Here is a 7,077-nt window from a genome sequence, read left to right as displayed (position 1 = left end):
GCTTTCTCAGAAGAGTAAACCTGGTGTGAGTTTCACGAGTAACTGGGACTGACGTCCTTGAGACTACTGACTGTATGAGATATAAAATATGACCAGTGGGAATGTTATTAATTGGCCTGTGATGATTCTACGCTATGACCAAAAGGGATCTTTGTATAGTCTCATATGTTGTATAGAAAGATTTATGAATGGCATTAGTCCATAGTAGTACAAGCTAGACACTTTTATCATTATATTTGTAGCCTTAATATTAATATTTTCCCAGCATTCATATAGCAGCAAACAACTATCATCTCTGTAAAGATAGAGAGGACCAACGTCCACCTGAGCATAGAATGAAGTCTCTCTCCCTCTGTGTGTGTAGTTATCAGTGCTTTTCTGCGTTTTGCTGACATAGCCGGGCCGGCCCCACGTGCCTTTTAGTGCACGTTAGTGCACGTGAGCTTGCCCCACTGGCTAGCCCACGGCCGCCACTCCGCACCACCACCACCCGGACCAACATTGACGTTCGTGGAAGTGCAGTAGCAACTCTGCAGCTTCTCCTTAGGTTAACACTGTTAGCTCTGCCAGGACTTTAGCTGTTATTTGCACTGTGAGCCCCGTTAGAGCCGTTAGCTGCCACGTCAATGCCATGCAGAGAGCCGTCTCGAAGCAGGAGAAACGCTCCGAATTTCCTATTGAGCACCTTTATTATTAATATAAAAATCAATTAGAATTTCATTCGTTCTTTCTTTCTTTGTTCAGTACAGACAGGAGTCTCAATGTGGCTAGTTCTTCTCCCCGTCCTACTTGAGATAAGCGTCCAGGATATGTTCCTTCAACCCGTATGACCCTGACAGATAGCACCAAACTTAATCCCACACACACACACACACCTACACACACACACACCTACACTCACACGCACACACTCACACGCCTACACACACACACACGCACACACACACACGCACACCTACACACACACCTACACACACGCACACACACACACACGCACACACACACACACACCTACACACACACACGCACACCTACACACACGCACGCACACACACACACGCACACCTACACACACACACGCACACCTACACACACGCACACACACACACGCACACCTACACACGCACACACACACACGCACACACACATACGCACACCTACACACACACACGCACACACACTCACCTACACACACACATCTACACACACACACACACACACACACACACACACTCACCTACACACACACACACACACTCCTGCATGCCTTCGTCCCCTCTGGCTCTTCCTCCTCCTATAGGCAGACATATAGGGAGGTAAGGGGGCGGTTGGGACACATGTTTTGGCAGCGGTTAGTAGGTAACACACAGTATAGACACACACATATGCAGAGCTGTTTCAACTTGATTTACAGGACTCAGCTGCAAGGAATGGGAGACAGGGATAGAGAGGGTGGGGGAATTAGCCAGAGAGAGAGACAGGAGGAGATGGGGGAGCATAGTTTACAGGTAGCAGGTCTGGGAATAGGAGACATAAAGACATTGAATAAGTGTTTTAAATGGAATGGAGCTGGATTCTGAGTGCTGCGTGAAGACAGTTTTGGTTTCATCAAGGTTTTGAATCCATCCCATTACGATAGAGGTGAAAGTTGCTGTGATGTTTGTTCATCAAAAAATGATATTTACAGACAAAACTACAAAAACACTTGCTTCCATAAACAGTGATCCAAAATACCTCACTGTGAAAGGTTTTCCATGGCTAGTGTATTTCTCTGTTAGTTCAAATGAGAACAGGTCACAGTGAGGTCTGTGGATTATCCAGAGTAATGGATCTGTGTTTCCACAGCAGACATTTTGACATGTCATGAGAAGAAAAGCACAGGTGTAATTAATCACGCTGATAAAGAATGCATACCACTTATGTGAGCCAGTTTCAGGGTCCTGGGGTTGAACACGCTGGCTAAATGGCTCACTGGGACACTTAATGGAACAGAGCCATTGTTAATGTTGCCAGTAACACCTGCTATAACCAGTCAAAGATGTCTGCTGTGAGAAGTGACTAGAGGAATACTGATTCTGGAAAGAGATGATACTGTAAACGTCTTTTTTAAATGTCCTTTTTTCAATGCAATGAAACATGTTTGGGGGTTTTATTCATGTGGGTGAAGTGGTCCTTTCATTATAAAGCTTGCATAGCTGATGGTGTTCCTGTGACACAGAGGAGACGAGTCAATGCTTTCATCACTTCACCAATAAGGTTCAGAAAAAGAGCTTTGATGTTGGACAATTCAACAGCGTGACAGTGTTTTATGACAATCTATTTACTCTCCGTGGAGAATGTGATAGGTTCAGGTTTGGGAAAGATTGTGTTTATGATTAATAAAAGACAACATTAAGTTATTGTGATAGGATGCAAAAATCTGCTGCCTCCATCAATTGTTTGTTCTTTTATTTTGTGACTTTGGTGTTTTAAAGGGTTAGTTCGGATTCACCAATGTCACACAATAAAGCCTTAATTCACTTCAATTTATTTATAAAGACCAAAATTACACATTTGCCTCAGAGGGTTTTACAATCTGTACAACATACAACACCCTCTGTTCTAGAACCCTCACATGGGTACAGGAACAACTCCCCCAGAAAACCTTTAACAGGAAGAACAAGCAACAGAGGAGGGGTCCTCTCACTGGAGGAGGGGTCCTCCCACTGGAGGAGGGGTCCTATCACAGGAGGAGGGGTCCTATCACTGGAGGAGGGGTCCTATCACTGGAGGAGGGGTCCTATCACAGGAGGAGGGGTCCTATCACTGGAGGAGGGGTCCTCTCACAGGAGGAGGGGTCCTCCCACTGGAGGAGGGGTCCTCTCACAGGAGGAGGGGTCCTCTCACAGGAGGAGGGGTCCTCTCACAGGAGGAGTGGTCCTCTCACAGGAGGAGGGGTCCTCTCACAGAAGGAGGGGTCCTCTCACAGGAGGAGGGGTCCTATCACTGGAGGAGGGGTCCTATCACTGGGGGAGGGGTCCTCTCACTGGAGGAGGGGTCCTATCACTGGGGGAGGGGTCCTATCACTGGAGGAGGGGTCCTATCACTGGGGGAGGGGTCCTATCACTGGAGGAGGGGTCCTCTCACAGGAGGAGGGGTCCTATCACTGGGGGAGGGGTCCTATCACTGGGGGAGGGGTCCTCTCACAGGAGGAGGGGTCCTATCACTGGGGGAGGGGTCCTCTCACTGGAGGAGGGGTCCTATCACTGGAGGAGGGGTCCTCTCACAGGAGGAGGGGTCCTATCACTGGGGGAGGGGACCTATCACTGGAGGAGGGGTCCTATCACTGGAGGAGGGGTCCTCTCACAGGAGGAGGGGTCCTATCACTGGAGGAGGGGTCCTCTCACAGGAGGAGGGGTCCTATCACTGGAGGAGGGGTCCTATCACTGGAGGAGGGGTCCCCTCACTGGAGGAGGGGACCTATCACTGGAGGAGGGGTCCTATCACTGGAGGAGGGGTCTTATCACTGGAGGAGGGGTCCTATCACTGGAGGAGGGGTCCTCTCACAGGAGRAGGGGTCCTATCACAGGAGGAGCGGTCCTATCACTGGAGGAGGGGTCCTACCACTGGGGGAGGGGTCCTCTCACTGGAGGAGGGGTCCTATCACTGGGGGAGGGGTCCTCTCACTGGAGGAGGGGACCTATCACTGGAGGAGGGGTCCTATCACTGGGGGAGGGGTCCTCTCACAGGAGGAGGGGTCCTATCACTGGAGGAGGGGTCCTCTCACAGGAGAAGGGGTCCTATCACAGGAGGAGCGGTCCTATCACTGGAGGAGGGGTCCTACCACTGGGGGAGGGGTCCTCTCACTGGAGGAGGGGTCCTATCACTGGGGGAGGGGTCCTCTCACAGGAGGAGGGGTCCTCTCACTGGATGGACAGAGGTACAATAGATGTCGTGTGTACAGAATGAACAACATAATAGAACTACAACACAGTCGATCCATATATACTATATGGATATATATGATACATCTTAGCTTGGTAATAGGAGTGTAGCACCAATAATAGCAGATTATGAAAAAATTATGACTCCTAATAATAACAGCTGCAGTGGATATGACAGTACGACTGATAATAACAGCAGTAATTGTAACATAAATGTGACTATAATAATAACAGTGGGTGGCGGTGACGGGAGCAGGCACGGTCCAAGTATAACCATTAATTCAAACCTGTGAGGCGAGAGAGGATGTGAAGGATTGTCGCACAGACATGAGCTGACGCAGAATCGTTGACGTGGAGAAAAACACATTCTCAAAAGCTTTTTAAAGTTCTCCATGTTCTCCACCCATCGGCATCTGCGTAGTTAGAAAATGTTGGATATGCAACGAACAGACACAAAGCTAATCTCATTGTGATGCTGTACAGACTAATGCCCTTTCATGTACCAACTTGTTGGCTACAAGATCATTTCTCCCTGTGTGGCCAACCCCGTGTTCTGCAGGATTTAGACCAACAAACACTGACAGTTTCTCCTTAATAGACCGAGTGACCTTCTCATCAGGAAGCATTTTATTAAAAGATTGCTTAACAGCTGTTCTGAATATGGTGGCCTTCTGGGTTGTTTAGAGCTAATGAGGAGGAGAAAGACACCCTAAATGTGAGGAGTGTGTGTGTGTGTGTGTGTGTTTCAGGCCCCGAGGCCACCTGAATGTTTCCTCTTTGTTACTCGTGCTCTTTCACTCTTGTTTTATCACGAGGGCTTAGAAATACCGCTGAAGTGCCGAATGATTTGCTGCTAATGCTAGATAAGGTTGAGTCAGGAGTGTGTGTGTGTGTGTATGTGTAGGTGTATTTACTCCATGATGAGTGATGTATACAGTATGTCTCTCTCTCATCCTCTTCTGCTCTGAGGGAGACAAAGAGGCAAAACCAATTCAACAGAGACGAGGGGGCAAAGGTAAGGAAAGACTAGTTTGAGGACTGGCAATAAACAGGAATGCCAAGCCCACCATCTCCTTTTAGGAAAAGTTGCCTCAGTCCGTATTTGGCTCTAAATCTTCAGGGTTTAAAAGAGAGCGGAGCTTAATGTATTGAGGAAAGTGTGAAAGTGCTGACAATCCAAAATGAGTTTTGGATTTCCAAGACATGAAAGACACCAACGTTTCACGAGAGAGTATGTCAGAAATATGCTCATAATGACTCAAAGTGTCCCGTGCAGGTCTGTGTGGACATGAGCCACATTGGGATGGGATTAGTGGAGGTGGTTTGAGTTGAATTGAATGTGTGTTGGTCAGTGACTTTAATCCTATCCAGAGCAAACATGTTTGGATTTTTCACTCTCGACCCCAGTAATAATTACAACGCCAGCCATTGTACTGTACTCTCCCATGCAGTGGTATAAGTCCCACCTGAAGACACGCCTTGCACAAATTGACTACATTTCTTTGAGTGAGCATGTAGTTGAACTCTTTCTGTAGAACAAACACAGGGCTTACACACAGGAGACCTCTGTTTGTTTCCCATGTGAAACAAACAGGAAATGTTGACATTATGTACGTAATGACAATGTTACACTTGTTACGTAACGTTACATAACATTGTTTTACTATGGTCAGTTGTATGTTGTTCCGTAACATTGTTCAGTTCCGTTGTTCCGTTCCGTTCCGTAACATTGCATGGTAAAGTTGTTCTGTAAAGATGTTCCGTAACATTCCTCTGTAACATTCCTCTGTAACATTCTTCTGTTATAATATCAACATATGCCATGATCTTCTTTCTAACCTGTATTGAGTAGTTTTGTTGCATAAACCAAACCAATCATTTTATAATGTTAATCACAAAGCATTTGAGTGTTTTTGAAAGCATAATACGAGCCGACCTCCAGAACCCATTCTCACTCCCAACACCTTGAACATTGCAGCTTGGTCAGTGCTCCTCGGCGTCTGACAGCGACGCACATTTAATCATGTACATGTAATGCACTCAACCGCAGTTTTATGGGCAGAACAACTGGAGTGGTATAAAGAGAGAGCTAGTCCACACAGGGCTTGTGGTCGGGGACGTGGATGGGCCAAACAAACACAGGACACTCGTCCAGGAGACTGCTGTTTGTGTCCCGAGCTAAACTCAAAGCGAAGTCAACATTCTGAGGCTAGCTAGTGTGCTGTTAGTCAGTCAAGTTAATGTCAACCACGCTGTTTTCCTAAACCTAACTAAGTGGTTATGTTGTCCAAACCTAGCTTCCTGTGAAGACGGATCTTAACCCTAACCCGTCACTGAGAGGTGCAAAGCTGATGCTAGAGGGGCATGCAGAGCATCATAGTCTGAAGCTTATTGCCGCTGATCGAGCTGCGTTATTTGACGCATTAGTGTGAGAATGTGTTGAGCCCCCAGGCCATCAGGGTGCAGTAATGTTAATCCTACTGCAGTTAGGCTACAACGTATTAAAAGACTTAAAGATCTGGATTGACTGTAAAAAAACAAATTAGTAAATTAGTCTTCAAAGTCACTGGATATCACCGGTCACATGTCATGTGTTCACCAACTTTTGACACAGAAAATGGAAAGAATGTCTCAAGAGCACTAAAAGCGCAGAAAGTCCTTTTCGCGTTACTTACTCTACACTTTGACAGAGAGCAACACGTGACATGTGGACACTCCTCTACCTTCATCTCGGGGAGGGGTATTGTTTCTCAATTATCCTTGCTTGGCCTTCCCCTTCCGACCTGTGGCTGTATTTACGCGAACGCCCATTTCATCCATGGCTTTTAATGGCATATAAAAAATCACTTCCCCATCAAAATGCCATCTCTTAATAGCTTTTCAGAGTTGTTTTGGAGCTGTTTGGGTTTTGGTCATTAGTGGACCATGAGTGCGTGTGTGTGTGCTTTATGAGTGTGTGTGTGGTGTTTTGGAACCAGCTGAGTGGCGCTACTAGGCCAACCCAGGTGGGATAAGGGTTGTTTGGAGCAGGGGGTTGGGTGGTTGGCAGCACTTAGGCCATACTGGGCCTGATGGGAATGCCAGGCCCAGTCACTAATGGAGCATCTCTGGGCTCATACACGCACATACACACACACACACACACACACACACA

General features: G+C 47.0%; 1 pseudogene; it reads left to right on the top strand.

Annotated features, from left to right (window-relative positions):
- Window positions 1–1,263: 1,263 nt before the first annotated feature.
- LOC116397559 (B-cell lymphoma/leukemia 11A pseudogene) overlaps window positions 1,264–7,077 on the top strand; it is a 22,850-nt pseudogene continuing 17,036 nt past the window's right edge.

Source organism: Anarrhichthys ocellatus, unplaced genomic scaffold, assembly GCF_004355925.1.
Source record: "Anarrhichthys ocellatus isolate YVR2014 unplaced genomic scaffold, GSC_Weel_1.0 scaffold68, whole genome shotgun sequence".
Taxonomy (NCBI): domain Eukaryota; kingdom Metazoa; phylum Chordata; class Actinopteri; order Perciformes; family Anarhichadidae; genus Anarrhichthys; species Anarrhichthys ocellatus.
The sequence above is the reverse complement of the archived record's forward strand: the minus strand, read 5'-3'. Positions and strand labels throughout refer to the sequence as shown.